This window comes from Mus caroli, unplaced genomic scaffold (assembly GCF_978045245.1).
Source record: "Mus caroli unplaced genomic scaffold, Mus_caroli_1 scaffold_16, whole genome shotgun sequence".
In the NCBI taxonomy this organism is placed as follows: Eukaryota; Metazoa; Chordata; class Mammalia; order Rodentia; family Muridae; genus Mus; species Mus caroli.
The window spans coordinates 50,809,147-50,830,056 of NW_028227271.1; the positions used below are offsets into that span (position 1 = coordinate 50,809,147).

The window sequence follows — 20,910 nt, forward strand, 5'->3', positions numbered from 1 at the left end:
CTTAACACTTGATTTAATTATATACCTAACACATAATGAATGAAATACTAAAGCTCAGTCATTGTCCTTAACAACAGTGATACAAGAAAGAACAAAACAAAGCCGGTAGGTAGTCCCAAAGACTTTACTGTCATATTTGACTGTGAAACATGATGTTATGTTATTTTGGATCTCATATTAGTAAACTGATTATTCATTTGTTCTTATGAAATTCCCTGAGGAGAGGAAAAGTGCTGAGTGACCTGCAGTAAATAAAGATTAACAAGTCACATAAAAGTCCAAAATGTTTTCCCTTTCTACAGTCTAGTAACCTTGGCCTCACCTATAAGGTGAGACTAGTAACAACTAACTCTCTTGGGGTTAAGACTGCCTCTGACAGTGCTAATAAAATACCCAACACTAGGCCATGCATAGCCTAGTCACACCAGTAAATAGTAGCCATAGTTCTCACCTAAGTCATCCAGTGTTTATGATTCCATTTTCCAGGAACTTTGGCAACACTGGGAGATCCCAGTAATGTACTTTCAGCCTTCTCCCATAATGTCCAAGCTAAGCAGGATGGGATGAGATGGAATAATGGATCTGTGAGTCACAAAGTCAACAATGCAGTAAAGACTCGCCAGGCTTCCTCTGCACAGGGACATGGATTTTCACACCCATTTGGGGCTTTAATGTTTATGTTCAATGTTTCCTTCATTTCCTAGCAGTCATAGATAGAAAATAGTGTTCAGAAAGAAGGAATTTCCTTGTCATGGCCACTTACTGTCCTGTGTGTCAGGTGGCAGATACATGTACGTTCCCAACTTTACAACATCCCTCAAAGAGTTTCTTATTCCTACTTACAGATTAAAAAGCAGAGACCTCAAGTTGACCAAAGTTGCATAACTAATCAAAGAAGATCTAGAGCTGTTGTCCTTTATAGCAAATGTTCCTTAGTAAGTCAAAGACTAGCTTATTCTGTCCACATTTCCGCTCCTACACAAACCACACTTAGACAGCCAAGGAGTCTCCAGTGAAGAAATACATTCACAGCAGTCTTGGCTGTTCCATTGTCCTAATACTTTTTAAGGCTGGGTCTTAGATGAATCAGTAGAAGTGCTTATCATAAAATTTAAAGAGGCCTTCCAGAGTTCATGCAGGTGCACACCCACAATATTGCTCATTCTAATCCCAGTCCTGTTCCTCCTGCCAAATCCCCTAGAGGCAATTACACATGGTGTCTATCACCATGGTAACCAGGACACGCCTGGGACTGGCTAGAGACAGTTTGACACTCTTACCCTTTTGAGTCCATGTTGCTATTTCTGGACACCTCCTGCCCTGAAACTCTTTCCCCTTCTCCAGAAGTACATTTTATAACCATTTTCATAATACAACTGCATAGGCAGCGAGAAAAGTGGCCAGCAAGTGATCCATTTGCTGACTACCTTCTGTTGTAAGTAGCTAAGTTGCTGAAGATTGTGAGACCATGATTTAGTGGGAAATTTTATGCTCTGAGTAATGAGTGTGTCTGACTCTGACACAAGATGCAAGGAATTTCTCTAGCCCTTGTTGAGTCTCAAGTCAACCCTCCTTATCATACAGAAGAGTAAACAGATTTTAACAGAGAAAATGAGTGTGTGTATAACCTCACTTAGCTACTTCATGCAGTATTGGGAGTAGAAAGTTCATTTCTGCACTTAGCACCTTTCCATGCTAAGTCAGGGAAATGGAGTCTACCATACACGGACTTCTCTTGATTCTATTATAACCCTAATCAATACTTGTTTAGAAAGGCAGGCAGCGTACTCACTGTCTGTGCTCAATTTGACTCTCTTTCTGAAAAGCATGTTTTTATTGTCCTGCTTTGGGCTAATCATGATAAAATACCTGAAGTAGCTAATCTATAAAAAGAAATGGGCTATTAAGCTTACATGAGAGGTTCAAATCAAAGATCAGATGAGCCAATGGCTATTCTGTAATGATGACGGCATCATCGGATCAGTACATCAAAACAACTGGTCATATCACAAGCCAAAAAGCACAGAAAGAGAATTGAGCCAGGATCCCCTCTGGGTGCATACTGCCAGTGACCAAGAGCCCAACCCATTATATATTTACCTATTCCCTACCTCCCAAAGGGTCAACCACATTCTAAGAGAACAAGCCTGTAACATGGATCTATAGAATGTTGACCCAAACAAATACTTCCCATGTAGTAGAGTATGAACACTATTTCATGAACCACCTACTTTAAACTTATCTATCATATCAACCCAAATTATAGAGTTTTAAACTATTTCTTAGTTCTCCTGAGTTGAGAAGTAGTTCTGTCTCTTGAGTTTGAGAACAACTACTACTGTAGGTTTGAGGATATTCATATCCATGATTTCTTATTTAGTTTATGGCCTGGGCTTTTCTTTCCACTGAGGTGTTAAGTCTATGTGTCCATCATCATCTTATATTCCTAGGTCTCTGTCAAATTCAACAGGAAATGAAAACCATTACATTTCTCATCTAGCTGTGATTTGACCAGAATATGCATGGGAGAAAGAAATTTTTAAAATAAGAGACATTGTTTTCCCCTTGTCGGTCATGATAGTGTTACGGCAGAAGCCTCCTTGTGTACTGTTGGTATATTATCAATAAAAGTTTCTTGTCAAACATGATGAAACACTCTTTAGATCTTCATTTTCAGTGAAGGGCAAAATATTCTCAAATATACATAAGTATTTTCTTCCAGCACTTTTGTAGGAGTTTGGGTTTGTGCTTCCAGGATAAATTAGATACCAGCACACAATTGTCCTGTATTAGTTGCCAAGGTATAAAGTTTAGAAGATTTTAACTTTTGAAATTATGAATTTCTACTCTTTGTCTTAAAGTTTAAATATTTTCAGAGTTGCACTATTTATATGCTGTATGTCAGTATCTTCACTAATTGATATCATTAATAACACCCTGAGACTGGCCCTAATTCTCAGGATAAATAAGATTAATGCCATGTAGCAGGGACCCAAAGAGGTTCTTTGTACTCTTTCTACTGTGTTCTACAGTATTGCCTGTAGTTCCAAAGAGAGTCCTAACCAGAACCCAGATGGAAACCCCAATCTTGGACTTTGAACTTCTAAAATACAAGAAAATGATGTTTACTACATAAGCCACCCAATTTATGGCACAGTATGATAACATAACTGTTATCACATGAATCATAGTGCAGAAGTTGGTATATGTAAGCTGCTTGTCTTAATTGACTACAGCACATCATAGTTGAATGCCAATTTTCTAATATTCCTCCCATTGAGAGGTAGGGTCTGAAAACCTCCTAGCATCTGGGAATGCTTACTGACTGATATAATTTGTAATATATGATGGGTGTGATAAGTGATCTAGTGTCTGGGACTAAGCCCAGAAATAACACAAATGCTAAGCTTCTAACTCTTTTGAACATTTGCAGTGAGTTTGAGATTATTATATTGCTATAAGGTCCTAGAGAGAGGCACCATGTGAGGAAAGACAGAAAAGTCAAGGAGCACTAACCTCCAGACACATAAATGAAGTAGATCTTCAGATGAACCATCCAACCTAGCCCTTCACCAAATACCTAACCCATAAGTGCATAAGCAAAGCTAAATAAATGCTTTGAGCTATGAATATAGACTCAAGAACTGCAACAAGAGACTGTTTCTAGATTCCTCTCTTCTGAAACTTATTTTAGGCCCAGTTTTGTTTACTCCTAATGAAGTTTGTTTCCATGGTTCTATAAAAGCAGCTATATAGAGACCATTGAATTATATAATTCTTTGGTAATTAAATATTAAATATGTAAATAACTATCTAGCTAAAGTCACATAGCTACCACTGCACAGCATCTATAAATTTAACTAACTGCCAATTGAAAGTATTCAGAAAAACCACTGTACATTTGCTAAACATGTACAGACTTTTTTCTGTATTCCTAAACAGAACCGAACAACCACGATTTGCATAATATCTACATACACTGGGTATTATGAGAAAACTAAAGATAGTTTTAAAGACATGGACAGATGTATGCAGCTTATATGCAAATAGTATACCAATTTTTAATGAGATACTTTGACATCTGTGGATTTTGGTATCCATGAGGAGTCCTGAAAACCAGTCCCCTGTGATCGTTGAGAGATACCTGCATGTGATTAAGAATAAGTAATGAGGGCCCGAGACATAAGTGAAAGCAAGGGCAGCTTCTCCAGCGAGTGCATTATCTTCAATAGGCCACCTTGCTTAGGATCAAGAGAGCGCCAGGCCCTGGACTGCTCAGCTGTGAGAACTGGTTTCCTTATCTATAGAAGCAGGTCCTATTCACCTTTGCCATTGATGGCTTTATGAGTATGCGAACTCAGCTTTTGTACTATGTATTTATAAGTGTGTATTCATGTTTCTTCCAATGTATTAGAAACCTATTCCGTGGTGCTCCTGCCCATGGGACAAATGAAATATCTAAGTCTTTGCTGCACCCTGTACTTTTCTTGTCTCCTCCAGCCCTCGGTAAATATTTGTTGAATTAATGAATGAACAAATGAGTATGTGTTAGTCACTGCAGTTACAAAGACAAATGAGATATGATCCCTACCCTTGAGGAGCTCACAGTCTATTGAACACAAGCAGCAAATTAAATACTGGTCATGCCTCCTGGCTAGTTCATTCTTTTATTGGGAAACACCATTTCATCTATGTCTAGCTGCTATTCATACCAACACCCAAATGAAATAAGATATGTGAAAATGTACCTCGGAGAAGCCTAGAAAGGGAGTGGGGGCTTTCCATTTATCCTGCAGAGATGGCCTCTCTATGGGGACTATCTGGGAAGGCAATAGGGAGAAATGTCCCCCACCAGGGCTGCAAGGACCCGAGTCCAATGACTCGGAATCACCCTCAGGGACCTATCAGAAAAAGCAAGAGCAAAACCAGTGGCACGCCATTCCATCAAACTGTGCCTGCCCTGGCTACGGAAACAGCCGAGTGGGGCCACTGTGTGAGCACAGCTCCCCAAGCTGCGGAAAAGGTTTGAGATAGACACTGGGCCGTTGCTTAGGTTTGTAAAAAGAGAGGTGAGATAATTTAAATCAACCTGAATGTATAATTGTGACCCCTGAGAGCTAGGCATGAAGCGGAGATACTTGATAAAGAAATGCTTGATAATGGGCAGCCAAGCTGACTTAGGAGCAAGAGCAGATTAATCTGGTAAGCTGGTATTCTACAGCTCAATGCAGTGACTATAATTCAGAGACACCCACTCTATCGTGTACGGAGATCCATAAGAAAGGAGCTCAGATATACCATGATTAGGAAATAGAAATGCTAATAACCTTGGTTTAATCAGGATCTTTCACTCACATGAATTAAAGATTATAGCATATTCCATGAATATGTGCACGTACATGTCTGTCAGATTTTTCTTTTTCAAATATTTAAGGAGTTGGAAATGTTTCCTACCTGGATTTCTTTATTAGAAACTGTAAACATATGTTGAATTATTACAAAATAGTCCATAAATATGTATAGCTAAAATAATTAATTGAACAAGAGCAAAGTGTAGAAAACCCGGATTTTTTAAGCAACCATCTTCATCCATGTTCTTAAAAGAAGTAGCTCTTTTTCTTTAACAAATATATTTCCCTGCCCTGAGAGACCTTGCAGGCATGGCTGCTGTGTGACATGTGTGTCAGTAGGTGTCAGAGAAGAGGGAGGCTATGTCTAAGCTCAGTGTTCTGACCTGTGGACATCTGAATGATTAGTAGCCAAATGCTAACTGAGAAACAGAATCTAGCCTGAGACTATCACCAGTCCTGCATTGACACCCAGACCCGGACCGGCTCCAAGGGTGGGGACCCAGCCTAAGACCCCTGCATGGGGCCACATGGACAGCCCAGCTGTAGAATAAGCCCAAGGTAACTGCCAGTCCAGGACCATGAGGTCTGATGAAGGAACTAGCCTGAGATGACCATCTGTCCTGTTCCACACTGGCCTGGGGTGGGGGAAGGGAGAGACCATGCCTGCAATAACCCTGCCCAGTACCATGATGAACAATTGGGGCATAGTGTTCCTGAGACCACTCCTGAGATGACCCCAGACACTCAGAGGTCCTGGGTGCCAGTAAGAGGAGCAAGTCCATGACGGAGAAATGAAAGAGAAAGAGAAAGAGAGCCATGTAGGCACAATGAAGTGAGGCAGAACTCGAGGGTAGTGAGGATCAGCCTGATGTAAGTACTCAATGATGTCACCTGGGACCATGGTGGGTTCCTGGCCTGTGCTGCCACAGGAGGCCACTTCTGAGGCCATGGACATGTAGCAGCACCAGGGTTCTGTACCACCCAAGGCCAAGCAGACATCACTGGGGTGGGCTGCCGCTGAGGAAATGTTGCTATCTGAGTGCTGTGCAGAACTGGCTCCACCCTTCACCTGGGCATCAAGGGAGAGCTTGCCCTGGAGTCCTGAGAGTAGGAGAGCTGACCCTGCTCCTAGCTAACTGTAGTAATTAGGAGAATGCTCTGCAAATCATCCAAAAAGCACCATAGAGCTGGCACTCACTGCAGGAGTTTTAGGTAAGATGGCCTGAAATTATGCACATGGGAGAGCCATCCGTGATATTTAGGTCCCATGCAGTGACATGGACAAAGGAGAATGCCTACCCCCTCTCTGTCCCACCCCTGCCACTTATGGCAGGCAGGAAAGCTGGACCCAAGGTCATCAGAGCAGGAGAGCTGGCCCTGCCCCTCACCTGCTGCAACACTTGGAAGAGGGGAATCTGCACCTCACTTGGGCAGCATGATAGAGCTTGCCCTGGATGTGGGGGTTACTGATGAGCTGACCACAAATGTGTGAGCATGAGAGAGCTATTCCTGCTTCTTGTCTGCTATGTGGTGTTGCAGACAATGGAGCGATATCCCATTTCCTTCCCAGCTGTGGCAGGAGAGAGACCTGGCCCTGGGGTGATGTGAGTGGGAGAACTGGCCATGTCCTTCACTTGCTTCAGCACTGGGGAGAATGAGTCCTGCACTTCAACTGGGCATCAGGGTAGAACCTATCAGGGTTGCTAGGGCTTGTGGATGAGCCAGCCCTGAGGGCATGAGAGTGGGAGAGCTGGCTCTGCCCCTTTCTGACTGCATCAGTGGATGGGCCAGCCAGAGCAGGGCAGGAGAGCTGGTTCTGATGGTGTGTGTGCAGGAAAGCTGGTGTGGTGACCAGCTTAGATGCCTCTCAGGACCAGATGTGGGTATTTGATTTGACCCAACCAAACATCTACCCCAAAATCATAGATGAACTGCTGGAGCATGTAATGGGGCTGGTCCTACAGATTCAAAGCAACAGGGTCTCCATGACATAAGATATCTGAGATGAGACCCCATGAGGTTCCAGTACTGTTATGTAGTGGAAGCCAGAGGTCTCAACCAGACCAATGACTCATTGCAATGAACATTTGCATGAAAAGAAGTATGGATTAAGTGTGAAGGTATATAGTGGGACACACTAGGACACACTACAGCTTCCACAAGTTTTTTTTTTTTCTGTTCTGGGGGAGTTGCATGGGTGCAGGTTGGGTACAAGGGGAGGGAGAGGAGAGTGTGATTGGGTGCATGCCATGAAATTCACAAAGAACCAATACAAAAATAAAAGCAGGTTTCAAATTTGTACATCTTTGCCCCCGTTCTTTATACTTCAGAACTTTTAAGTTAGACAAAGGGATAATGATACCTTTGTTTAATCTCATAGGTGAATGGCTTCTGGGTCTTTCCATTATTCTAACAAAAGTATATATCCATGTCACCTTTATTCTAACAAAAGTATATATCCATGTCAATATTTTTATATGAATCAACATGCAGTGTTGACTAAAATCCTGTGGGAAAGATTTCTTTCTGTGTTGAATACAGCAAGGGAACTGTGTCTGAGCATTGTTGCACAAGGGTGCTACTCTTGCCTGGTCAAGTAGTGGACTCTGCTACAGCTCAAATAGATTGAGCTCTGGGGGTAGAAGTCACTCTGATTGAAAAGTAGAATCTGATGGAATACTTAACCAGCAGTCTGTTTGCTGCCTTTGTTCACCATACTCTGAGTTCTTGCACGTAGAGACTCCTTGGGAAAACATCAAAATTTCTCTCCTGCTGGAAGCTTGAAAGTTTATCAGTATTAGCATCTAAAAAAGAAAAGACAATCTTTATTAAAACATAGTTTCTCCTTCAAAGAGTAGTTCATGGCAGTCAACATTAGACTCCAAAAGAACCAAATTTATTATGTCAGTAGTTACACAAAATTATAAATATCAAAAGTTTTTAAAGTTAGCCAAAAGCTGTCAGTGTGATCCATTACAAGTTTGAGCACTGTCTTCTGATACTGGAAAAAGAGATCCACTTTCAGAGAAACAACATGAAAGACACCAGCATGAAGTCTCACATCCACAGCATGTGACAGACTACAGTAGGAGGACTATAACAAATCAGAGGCCATCCTGGGCTAGAATGAGATGCTGCCTTTAAAACAAACAAAAAAAAATAGAAGAACAACATTAAACAAAAATATAACTTGATTATTAATTTTCCTTTCTGTCCTTTGAAGTTTTGCTGTCTTTCTTTGACCTGTGGGTTAACTGCCGTTGCTCTTGGCTGTTATAAATATATTCCTGTGTCATGGGCTATCTTATTTTAGTACACTTAAAAACTCTAGAATTTCATGGCCCTCAATTCTTGTCCTTACGAGAGGTGCTGTGTTAAGTGAATTAAAGTTGGAAGTGACTGCAAAGATAAATACAGTTAAAAAGAGACATGCCTGTTTCCAAGACATCTGCATCAATCAATGCCTTGGGATACAAAGCACATACAACAGAGAGGTGCACAGAAGCAGGGATGCTGCATGACATAGATTACTACTGGTTCCAAGAGAGATCTGCCTAGTTCCACAGTCTTCTCCCCTAATCAGCAGTGCCAAATATTTCAACAGGAGTTAGCATGGATAGAATCCTTGAAGCATGGGCCCTTCTTTCTCCTTCAGTTCAGGAAAAAAAGATTCTATGATAATATCATAGACCCCCCCCAAAAATATTAGAAGGGTCATATGCTTTATGCTCCTGACTTCAGGTTAAACCAACTGCCACCTATCCATAGAATAGTGATATGCCTGCTTATAACTCTTCGAGCAAAAGAGACTGTTTGGCTTTCTTTGATAACCCGGCTTGATGTTTAATTACCTTCCAGAAGGGAGTTTTTTGTTATGAGTTCAGAGCTGATCAGAGCTGGTTCTAGTATCTATGCTGTCACTCTGACCATGGAACATTTAGTAATCTACAGCTCTGGCTAAATCTTATCCAACTGCTTTGGAGTATTGGAATAAGCAACACGCTTCTTACTGGCATGGGGTTATTTCATGGAGTAAAGAGAAAACAGAAAAGACCCTTGAAAGATGTCATTTCTCTGTTCCTCTGTTAGCTGACATCCACCTATTGCAGTACAAGAGTTCTTCAGCATTAGTGTGTAGGTAGAGAGTCCAAAGTGTGGTCATTTCCTGAGGTAGTAGACAGCATGGTGTAACTGGAAAAAGAAAATTGGCAGACACTTCAAAGGGAAGCTGGCTTGCCATCAGAATAGCAAGATAAAAGGAGAAAACGTTTAGTGTGTCACTCTAGACTGTGGGAGTTAGTAGTTACTGCTTATGCCAGATACCATTTGACATCACTGGGGCACAGGACCAAAAAGCTTTGTAGCCAATCCCCTGAATGATAAGGAAAGATGATTCCTTTCATTTGTCATTACTAAGGAAGCTGGGAGACATGTTGTTGACAGAGACCTACATAGATCCCTGCATACAGATGACAGGGAGCAGAAGCCTGGTTTTGTGGGTACCAGATGTACCCCAGTAGCTTTGCACAGAAAGTAAGGCACTTTGAGACAAGAGTTGTTTGCTGTGCCGATGTCTATGAAAGGCCTCTTGGTTATTAGTGACTGTACCTTTACCATAGTGAGGACACTTCTGACCCAAGACTTTGCTATGAAATATGCCTTAAAGACTTGGGGACTTGAAAAGGGCTCTGTGAGCTGAAAAAGCTACTCAAGGTTCTCATACTCTGCTATAAATAAGTTTAGTCCTTCCTGGCTATCAAAAAGCTGGGAGCTATCTTGCGTTTTTTTGGTTGTTTTTTTTTTTTAAAGCAACCAAAACATAAAGGATGTGTAGCCTCTGCTGAGGTTAGCACTGAGGTCTAAGGTGAAGGATGACAAATGCGGACTGTGTCCTCAGATTACTCACATGCAGAGCTGATATTCAGCAACTATTTGTTGAATAAAACATGAAGGGAGATATTTTGAAGGATCAGTTGTTATATGGCATAAGTTCTGGCAGTTTGTGCTGTGATTCTCTCTGTGGGTGACATGATGGGATAGACAGAGCCTTGGAGAAGATATAATGTTTGGGCTACCTCTTTATTTTTTGAGGTTATGATATAATTACATCATTTCTTCTTCCCTTCCCTCCCTTCAAACTGTCAGATATACTCCTTGCTGTCTTCTAAATTCATGGCTGTGTGTATGTGGTGTGTGTGTGTGTGTGTGTGTGTGTATCATAACCTGCTATATAACCTATAAACTGGTCAGTCTGCATAATGTTTCTTGTACATATGCCCATTTGGTGTTGAATAAACAGTTGGTGTACTCTTCCACTGAGAAAATGATTTCTCTCACTCTTAGCATTCCTTAGTTGCCTGGGCTACATCTGAAAGGGGGAGTTATTGATTTGCAAAGCAAGCACTTACAATTTGAACATATACCATAAACACACACCCGTCATAACTTCATAGGCATGGTACATGGGCTGGGCTGTTAGGTTCAAACCTACAGTATGATGCAAGGCAACACCAGTAGTCAGATAAAAGGCAGGGGAAAGATGAAACACAGAACTGGTGATACTTTAGTGTCTCTTCAAGTCCTGGTGATAAGTGCTTTCTTCATTATAAATCAAGCCCCACTCTCTTCAACATTCACTTCTTTGAACTTTCCTAAAAAAATAGAATCATCCTCTTGGCCTATAATATCGTTCATCTTCTAAAACATAATGTGTGAAATGATTTTTCAGCATGGGAATATTCAGTGTCAACACAAGGCATTTATGTGTGTACACTCTCTTTCAGAAGTGATACTCTTGGGAACCACAAAACATAAAGGTGTATGAGTTTAGTGTCATTGCCTATACAGGGAGTTGTGGGAATTCTTGTGTGCAGATGAAAAGAAACACAAGATCCATGGATCTTCAATGAGAGAGCATGGCCAACTTCCATTGCACCTTTGCCAATTTGTCTTGTCACATCAAAAATTTCAACTGTACTCAGAGACACAGTGACTCTGAAACTCAGAAGCTCTGGGGACAAACTGCCTCTTATACTCTCTCTCTCTAAGAAACAAGTGATTAGCACAGAAAGAGGGGGCCAAGCGAATGTTAATCAGCTCAGGGGAGCACTCCATACAGTAACTATCTGAGAGGCTATGCTTTGTAGTTACGTTTCCTTTTGCTTTTCAGGCCCCTAACTAATACTAGAAGGCAAATACCACATACTCTCTTAGAACAAAATGCCTCTGTTCTCCTTCTTGGAGACAGAATACAAAAGAGTCACACTAACACATGAGGTATATAAAGGCATAGAGGGTGTTCCAAGGGAATTACAAGAGACCCCTGACTTCCTTTATAAAGGGCAGGATTAAGAGCTGAGAAACTGAAGTTTTGTAACTGAGCCTCAACCAGCAATGCATTCCAGGGATGGCAGTAAGATTCAAGAACTGACTTGTTTGCCGTGGCTGAAGAGTCATGTTGTGATGATAATAATTATGAGAATAAAGAATAGATAAAAGTACGAGGGGCTAAAATATTGAAACATTACCAGTAAGTTCTTATGGCCTTACAGAGATAGACCTTGTGGCAGGGGACCTAGATATTTGAAGACTTTACAACCTCTGTACATGCATGTGCATGTATGCATGCACACACACACACACACACACACACACACACACACACACACGCCATCATACCAAAGCACCATCCTACCTGTGCAGCCATCATGCTGAGAAAACCAGGGAAGAGCAGAAGGACTACTTTGGTGTTATGAATACAAAAATGGAGGGCGGCTGTGCATCCTCTTCCGGGAAATGAGTCAAATCGATGAAAGATGTTAAATCACCACAGCACATGTTAATCTCAGCCCCGAAGAGACGATGGTCACTTCTAGTTTTAATGAATGATTTCATGCTCATCCCCACTCATAGGAATGAAGAGGAATTTCAGGTTTCTATTTTATTTTTGGTTGCACACCCATTACATAATCATTATCCTGTGTTGCCCCTAACCATGTACATGTCTGTATATCTCCCACCCACTTCTTAGTTTGGTGATCACAGACATAGGAAGTGTTGTCTTGCCTCACTGTTGTAATACATTTAATTCAGGGCTGGTTTTCTGCTTTCTAGGCTGTATGAGGTTTTTGAGTCAGCAATGGAATTACTTGCCTGGTTGTTGTTGTTGTTGTTGTTCTTTTAATAAGATCCCTTTTATTTTGATATATGGCCTCATTACTTATCTTTCTGAATATTTGTGTTTGGAGCAAAGATTTTTGGAATACAAAGAAGGTACACTCTAGCCTTGTGCTAAATGTTTTTCCAAGTATATTCTCCTCTTTTTTGACATGTATGTATGTATATCCTTTTTTTTTTTCCTGAGAAACTATTCTAGCCCATGTTGCAGTCTGTTGGGTAACTCACATTTCAGTAATGCCCAAGGTGACTTCCTGAATTCCCTGGAACTCTTAAGTTGTGGTCTTTGTGGTTGACATTGACATAAAAAGTTTTTGCTAATTGGTAGCCTTGGGAGAATGGCAAGGGGCCAAGTTCATGAATCCCTTGCTGTGGAATTTTGCCTGAGCATTTTCCTAAATAGTACATCTGTGAAGAAAGATGGGTCTTGGCCCAAAGACCAATCTCCCCATATCTCACGTACACTTCACGTGCTTACTACTGTGAGTACCCAATGTGGCTGTATCTAGTCTTACATGCGACTTTATTCCCCAAGTATTGGAATGTACGTATTTGAGGCCTGGAGCTGAGAATATTTGTTCCATTCTTTAAAGAATTTCTCATTGGTGACATTTCTGTTAGAGGACTATTCCCAGTGAGCTTAGTGTGGCAAAACTATAGAAACTTTGATACTAAGGCAGGAGGATACAGAAATTGAGACAAACCTGAACTGCATATCAAGATATTATCTCAAAAATATCAATATAAGTCAGTAGCAGAGCACAGATTTAGCATGCACAAGCCCTTGATTTTATCCCCAACAACACAACACAATACACACAGAGCAGGGGGGTGGGGGTGGGGGAGAGGTAGAGGCAGAGGCAGAAAGGAGAGGGACAGGGGAGAGGGAAGAGGGGGAAGGGCAAGAGGAGGGAGTGGGGGGGAAGGGAAAGGGTGAGGGAGGAATCTTGCATGGTTGAACCATGTTAACTTTCATCCATGCAAGAGGACAGCACATTGTTCTAGATTCCAGACTAGATTCACAGAAAAGGCAGTAACTGTCTAGAACTGGAAATATATCCAGTTTCTGTGTGTGGTTCTGGTTACATGAAATGTGATATATGTGTATAGTGTACACAGATCCCAATTTGCCATATCCAACAATGTGGACAAATGTAAACAGAGAGTTAAATGAGAAGGTGCATGTGTGCAAGACAATCAATATGGTCAACATGAATTTCACTAACTGGCAACATTTTGATTAGCCTTAATCAGATAGAGATGCGTACATAGATGATTAATGTATGTTTGAGCAGGTAAATGGTAATGAAAGTATAGCACAGTGGTTGTGGCAGTTGGGATGGGGAAAGGGCCGAAGAGTGACACTCTCGGCCTTCAGTCTCACAGTTTATAGTTCTACTTCTACATTCAGTGGCTATATGGAAATTTGGTTTAGTGTAATTTTTATTGATTATTTTATTTATTTACATTTCAAATGTTATCCCCTTTCCAGTTTTTTCTCCACAAGCCTCCCTCCCCCTGCCTCTATGAGGGTGCTTCCCCACCACCTACCTACTCCTGCCTCAGCAGCCTAGTATTCCCCTATCTTGGGTCATCAAGCCTCCACAGGACCAAGGGATTCCCCTCCCAGTGATACCAGATAAGACAGTCCTCTGCTACATATCCAGCTGGAGCCATGGGTACTCTGTACTCTTTGGTTGGTTGGTTTATTTTAATTTTTAATAGTAATATTAATCTGAATAATGATATTTTAGCAATTGTACCCTTAAAGGTTTTAATTTATTCTAGTAATTAAGTTATATTTATAGCATTATTTTAATAACTTCTTTTGTATGACATTTTATAATAAGATTTTTTTTTACATAAACCTCAGCATTCTTGCTAAGTGTAGCCATTCACTGTCCCTGATCAATTCCCATGGTGGCCTTAGACCATGTATCCATATTAGAACAAGGACTACAGTTTTCTCCTATGCACTCATGTGACTCTGGCTACTAATTTGTTTTTTTGGTTTTTTTGGATCTTTGTTTTTCAAAAATTCTTTAACTTTATTTCTCACAACACATCAAAGTGCGCTCCCAAGAGAGCTCAGGTGACAGGAAAAGATTAGAGTGTGGCAATAACTCAGTTAACTCAGTTAACCGAGAACAATAGCAGAAAGATGTGCTGAGGAAGCAGACAGAGGCCGGGATGGTGAGCAACACACCACAGGGTGCTGAAAAGCAGGAACAGGAATGTTCTTACTTTTATCCTAAAGGTAAGAGTGAGTTTCTGTAGAACCCCCCCCCGAAAAGAAAGGAAACATAGCTATGTCCATCACCTTGTCTGTTCCAGAGATGAAGAGAACATAATACGCTGTCATCATACAAAAATCTTATTAAGAGTGTTCAGTGTATATTAATTTTCTGTTACATTGTAATTTGACTAATTGTTACATATATGCATATATTATATTATATATAATATATATTGTATATTATATACACTATATATCATATATAATATTAGGTTATATATAATCAATATAAAAAGTTATAAATGGAGGGAGCTATGTCTCCATTCAGTCTATGTATCAAAGACTCAATGTATTTTGATACATCAGACAAAGCTTAAAAGATACCCCTTGCATTTGCAACTTTGGGAGCTGGAGACCTGTAGGTGCTCTCAGAGGTTACTTTGAGCTCCACCACTCTCTTTAGCATATCTCGTCCATGAGCCTAGTCTGCTCCCCTCTCAGGGAAAGGCTGGTCCCAGGAATGCTGAAGACTGCTCAAGACCTTTAGGGGCCTAGATAGGACAAACTTACTGTAGGTCCTCATTAATTCACTGTCGTTCTGGCTAGATTTACAATAATTTGAAAAAAAGCTGAAGTTGACTGAAAGAAGGGAACCTCAGATAAGAAAATGTCTCCACAAGATCCAGTTTATAGGAAAGCCTGTAAGGCATTTTTATAATCCTGAGGGAATGCCAAACCCATGTGTGGGTGGAGACATCCCTGGGCTGGTGATCCCGAGATCAATAACAAAGCAGGCTGACCATGCCAGTAAGAAGCACCCTTCCATGGCCACTGTATCAGCTTCTGCCTCCAGGTTCTCCCTCTATTTGAATTCCTGTCCTGACTTCATTCAGTGATGCATAGTGCTGTGGAAGAGTAAGATTGTGGGAGGGACTAACTGGGAAGGGGTCAGTGAGTTGGATGTAAAGTGAGTAAGTAAAAAATAAAACAAAATGAAATAAAATCAAAAGACCATGCTCCAGAAAAAAAAAATCCTAACTCAGTTTAAAATTCTGGGCAATCTATTCATGAATTCCCTGCGTAATTTCCTTCTTTGAGGCAACCTGCCTCAGCAGATCTCTGGACTAGCAATACATCTCCCGGGATCAGTCATGTGTATGTTCATAGGCCAGTACACCGTCATTTTCTGGAAGGGACCAAAATAGCGGTTTTCTGGTTGTTTTCTTCTTTGATTTGCTTCACTGTAAATGTGACACAAAACTGGCTAGATTAGACTAATTATATCTAAGATTTTGTTTCCTGCTGCTAAGTGGCATTGTGTAGAAGGCATCTCTCCACCCCCAAAGAATGGAACATTTAACCACAATAACCATTTCAGCATGAGATGAGGCATCTTGCTGACTTTTATGGAGAGTGATTTATAGGTCATTTTGTACCCCATTTCCATAAATTATCTGTTGAGCCAGGGAAACCTACACAGGTCCTGCAGAATTAAACTGCAAGATACTCAAGATAGACCCAAAGATGCTGGAAAGTAAGAGTTCCTTAGCCACGGAGCCAGAGCAAGGAAGACAGGAGGGTGATAGCACTCAAGTACCTATGCAGATTCAGATGTAGACACCTTTAAGTTCATCAGCAATAAGCATCCCCAAACACATTTGAAATCGTTCTCTTTCCCCCTTAGTATTTTCACCATATTGGAATTCTGAAATAAAACCAGTCACTCAGCTATCCAAGTGCGCACACACATGCTCTCTCTCTCTCTCTCTCTCTCTCTCTCTCTCTCTCTCTCTCTCTCTCTCTCTCACACACACACACACACACACACACACACACACACACACACACACACACTTCTTTTCTCCATCTTCTCAGTTCTGAATTCTAAGCCTTTTTAAGGATCCAGTACTTAATGACTTATATATACTTCAGCTATGATAATTTTATTCTGATATAGGTTCTACATTTCTCACAAGTTATTTATGAGAAAACTAAAGGTGGCTTTTTGCATCTAAAATCCTTGCAATTGAATGGTGACCACCATAGAGTTAATTTATCCTCTACCTATAGTTTGTGTGTGTGTGTGTGTGTGTGTGTGTGTGTGTGTGCATCCAACTCAACACTATATAATAGGGAGCTGCTATTGAGAAATAAAACTACCAAGTGTAATTAAACAAGATCACACATCTCATTCTATCTTTAATTTCATATCGCTCTTAAATAGCTGAATCATGAGCTCTCCCCATGGTTTCAGGAACCATGCATTTTTAGTATGCTCAACAAAGCTACGACAAAATGTTTCTAAAATAAGCCACCCCGCTTGGCTGTTGTTAGTCAAGTTTGGCGTTGCTTCCAAATTATTCAGTATTGTGAGACCAGTTTTATTAATCCATTCATCTCCCCCAGAGAGTCCTAGAATTTTTATATTATTGGTGTTCCTTTTCATCTGAAAGTAATTTCAGAAACAGAATCAGAATTAAGGGCAGTAACCTACATTCTAGGAATGGAGGACTTGGGGAGATGGTGATCAGAGGGTGCAAGCACACTGTTCTAAGAGCTGGAGACTGACTGCATGCCTGATGACAACAGTTAATAATGACTAGGACATACAATGCTGGTTCTCGGTGTCCTCAAAATCTATACCCACAGAGAGACAATAGAGCATGGCAATTCTTACCTAGTACTTACCCTGGATCCGATGTTATAACTAACCCACAGGTTATTTAAAGTCTATGAGAATATATATATATGTATATATATGCATAAATAATTTATTAGTCTAGAAGTGGGACTTGAGCATTGTTAGATTAGATTTGGGTGTCAATGGTGGGCTCTTAGATTTGATTCTCTAGAGATATTTAGAGATGTCTATGTTTGAAGGTTATTATGAGAATTATGCCTTAAATGTAAATGAGTGAACATGTTCATATGTGCACCACCACGGGTACAGGTGCACACACACAAACACACACACATACACACACACACATACACAGCTACATGAAGTGATAGATCTTTTGATTAGCTTGATTGTGACAAGCATTTTTACATTGCACATATATATCAAAACACCATTCTCTGTACCCTAAATATATTTTTTTTATTTGTTAATGTATCTTAAAGGGAAATTACTTTAAAGCGTTCATACTTTTTCCTCTCACTTCCTCTCCTTGTTTCCTCTTTCACTTCCTGGATCTATGATGCTCATTCCAAACATGCTCCCGGGATTTAAAGTTGGAAATGGTATGAAAGCGTTTCCTTGGAAAGCAAGTGCTGAGAGGCTACATGTGTCTTGTTCTCAACACTAGTTAAAAAAATGAAATTTGGGGCTGGCCATGATTTCTCATGACTATAATCTCAGTTCGTGGGGTGCTATGTCTGTAGGATGGAGAAGTCAAGGGTCAGTATACCTTCCATTGTCGGTATTAGGTGACTGATAATGGCCACCTAAAATAAAGTATGTTGTATTGAGAAATCAACAGTAGTCATATGACATGCACAGTACAGTATTGAATTATTCTACTGATGTCATCTATAAAAAGAAAAGTAGTTGTCCCCTAGCCATGTGCACCCTAGAAGCTAGTCACCATGATCATTAATGAGTCATTCACATAGCACAGTGCAGATCAATACACTCGCAATGAAGATGGATTGCCCACATGCCATGTCCCATCACTATTGTGTTGAGGTTTTATCTCGCCTTTATAATCACATGTCAGCTACCTGGTCCATTCTCATCCACTCATATCTAGTGGTCTCTACTAATAGCCCAGTAGGTAGAATAAACTTCATCTCATAAACATATTCTTTCCTACTTTTCTTCTGCTCCATAATCTAGGGAGCCTCCCTTCCTTTTCATCCCCAACCCCATACCTGTATAACATCACTCAAGTCCTACCTCTCATCCACCTTATGCCAAACTCCCTGCAGCTCCTTCTTGTCTTCAATACTAATACATACATACATACATACATACATACATACATACATACATACATATATACATACAGGAACACACACACATATCCTTTTTGATGATATGGATAGATAGATGATGTCTTATTTATTGTTCATACTCTACTTGAAACATCATTATCATTGAATACAGTTCTCATGTACTTATTTGCCTTTCATGTCACCCTTGGAAGACCTAAGATAGATGGCAAATGTAAAATGGAGACAATATGATATTTATAATCTCAATCAACCTAATTGTAGTTAGAATTAACAGCCTCCATGCACATTCTTATAAAAATTGCCTTTTCTCCAAGGTATACTTTTTCATAAAAGTTGGAATTCCTTGCCAAAATTAAATAGAACCTGTTGAGAATGTTAGGTGGTTCTTTGTTAATGTCACTTCTTGATAATTAACAAGGCTACACTATTCTTCCTCTGTTAAAAAATAAACTGTGTTTAAAAAATAAGTTGAGCCAGATTTATAATAGACCTTCATACACATTACATAGAAGGGACAAAAATGAAATAGCTGGGTTTGTATAGTGGGATTAAAGATAGATTCTCTATCAAAAAAATGATGTTTAGTATTTTATAGCCTGTTTTGATGGTAAAAGAAAAAATCTTAGAAAGAAGCAAGAATATTTTGGGGAAAAAGTACATCCCAAAAAGCTTTGTATAACTTGTAAGAATCCAAGTGAGTGAAAGATTTCTCCCTGTACAAATAATTTACCAGTACTGTTGTTTCATGTAGATTTCTTCAGTTCAGGCTTTTTTTCTGCAAGATGTTCATTTATTCACTCAATAAATAAATGTTAAGTATGGGTGGTATGTCAGAAAGTCTACTAGACATTTGTTTTCTCTGTATTAATAATAATGGTGACAATTTTTATAGCCCTGTTACCTCCCGGGGCTGTTTCTCTTCCTTACACATACTATTTCTCATAGTCCTGCAAAGGAGATAGGACACTTGTATTAGTCATATCAACTCTAGCTGTTGTAGCAAATGTTTTCCAAAAAGTAAGTGGCTTAGTTGTTTGTCATTTAACATTCCTAGCTGGAGGTTGCAGATCAGTGGGTTGGCTCCATTCTACACAGTGATTTAAGGATCAAGCCTGAAAGTAGAGGACCTTGAGCAAGCAAAGAAAGGTTACAAATGTCATTTATGTTGACATTCTGTTGGCAAGACCTTAATTGCATAAACACACCAGCCCCAAGGGAAATTTGAAATTGTAGTCCTGTGAAAGGAAAAATAGATTTTAGTGTATAGTTAGCAGTCTCTGCCACAACAAATAGGTTTAAACTGCCATTTGTAAGATGGAAAAGCAAAGGCTTTAAAAGGTTGACTTGAATGAAACTCCTTGGTTAAATGTAAATAGTCACAACTTGGTGTCTGGCTCCTGAATGGTGGATCTGTAATTCTCCCATCATGTTCGTAACAAAATCCTTCCTTGGAGAAACTTTACCTGTGCATATCATGTGTACTGTCTCTGTTTATATGGGTTCCTCTGCCACAGACTAAAATCTTATATGCTTCATTTTGCTTCTACCCAGAATGGAGGAAAGGTCCTATTAGCACCTGATAAAAGGCTAAGTGCTGCCTCGACATGGCAGCGTTGTCTTTGGCTTTTCACCACTCTGTAACATGATTGAGAACAGACTAGTAAAGTCCACACCCATATCACACCTCAGAAAGACTTGTGCACTGCCCACAGGCATGAATTAACCATGTTATCTACACTTACTTGAAGTTCATCAGTGACTCCGGAATGAATATTAAGGAGGAGCCGGTCACATAGTGGGTTCAGGTCTAAAGAAAGAAGGAAGACAGATACTCAGCCAGCCATCACACTTCATTCTGTAGACAACAACTAACACACAGAATAAAGATAGTTATGAAAGCTGTTGAGAGACAGACTCATGAGAAGAGGCTTTGTTTTAGAGATGGCTTTCCAATGACTGAGTGGGAGTCAGTCATTTGAAAGACAGTTGTAAGGAAATTCTAGGAAAAAGAAAAAGAAACAAAGATGGAGGAAAAACAGTGACCTTGAAAGAAGAATATAGCCTCTCAGGAACTGAAAATCCCACGAAGCCAAGGATACTGAGTGACCAGAAGTGGTCACACTACACCAGCCAGAATATACTAATTTAACCCTCATAAGCACCTACAAGATAGACAAATGTTATCACCTC

General features: G+C 40.2%; 1 protein-coding gene and 1 non-coding gene across 3 annotated transcripts in view; both read left to right on the forward strand.

The window, feature by feature from the left end:
- The window catches only part of Samd12 (sterile alpha motif domain containing 12), a 454,418-nt gene that overhangs the window by 287,410 nt on the left and 146,098 nt on the right, over positions 1–20,910 (forward strand). The window lies entirely within an intron of this gene.
- Positions 5,637–5,768, forward strand: LOC115029474 (small nucleolar RNA SNORA17). Its single transcript, XR_003835049.1, has one exon. It is a non-coding gene; the product is annotated as a small nucleolar RNA SNORA17 (small nucleolar RNA).